Genomic DNA, 787 nt, shown 5'->3' on the forward strand with positions numbered 1-787 from the left:
TAGCTCAGAGATTGTCTGTTCTTTCAGAGGACCCAGGTTCAATTCCTAGTACCCACCTGGCAGCTTATAACTGTCTATAACTATAGTTCTAGGGGCTAGGACACCCTCACACAGACATGAATGTAAACACAACACTAATACTCGTAAAGAGAAAAAAGAATAGTTAAACATGAGGATATGAGGACAAGATGAAGAAGATAGTTCCTGGGAGAATGTGAAAAAATGCATCTAGAGAGATTAGGAACTAGTAAACACAGATGCTTTGAAAAGAGTTGTGCGGGAAGGAAACATTCTAGTTGGAGAGAAGTATAGCCAAGGAATGCAGACAGAAAATCTGGGAGTATATTTGTGAAGCAGAAAATAACTCCCTTAAAGCTACAAGGTCATATGTTATAAAGGATTCAGTAGCAAATGCCAAGGAAAATAGAACAGAATCCAATAATAACTATTGCATTCTATGAACAGGAAACTTACACACTTAAAGTTCTGCATTAGAGAGATTGATTTGGCATTAATAGATAGAATTGATTGGCATGGGAAAAAATAAAGAGCAGTAAAGATTATAATGATTAGTCACCAGAAAAATATGCAAGAAGGAACCCTTGTGCTAAAACTTAAAAGACCATTCCAGGAGATTAAGAAAGTCAAGTCAATGGAATGTAGTGATTAACTGTAGATAATTGCAATGGATAGAGGGAAACTGAATGGCAATATGATTTTAAGCTTAAGAGATAAGAAGGTGATATTATTAACAAAAATAAATTTTATGGGATGTACTGAACCTACT

Source organism: Phodopus roborovskii, unplaced genomic scaffold (assembly GCF_943737965.1).
Source record: "Phodopus roborovskii unplaced genomic scaffold, PHOROB, whole genome shotgun sequence".
NCBI classification, from domain to species: domain Eukaryota; kingdom Metazoa; phylum Chordata; class Mammalia; order Rodentia; family Cricetidae; genus Phodopus; species Phodopus roborovskii.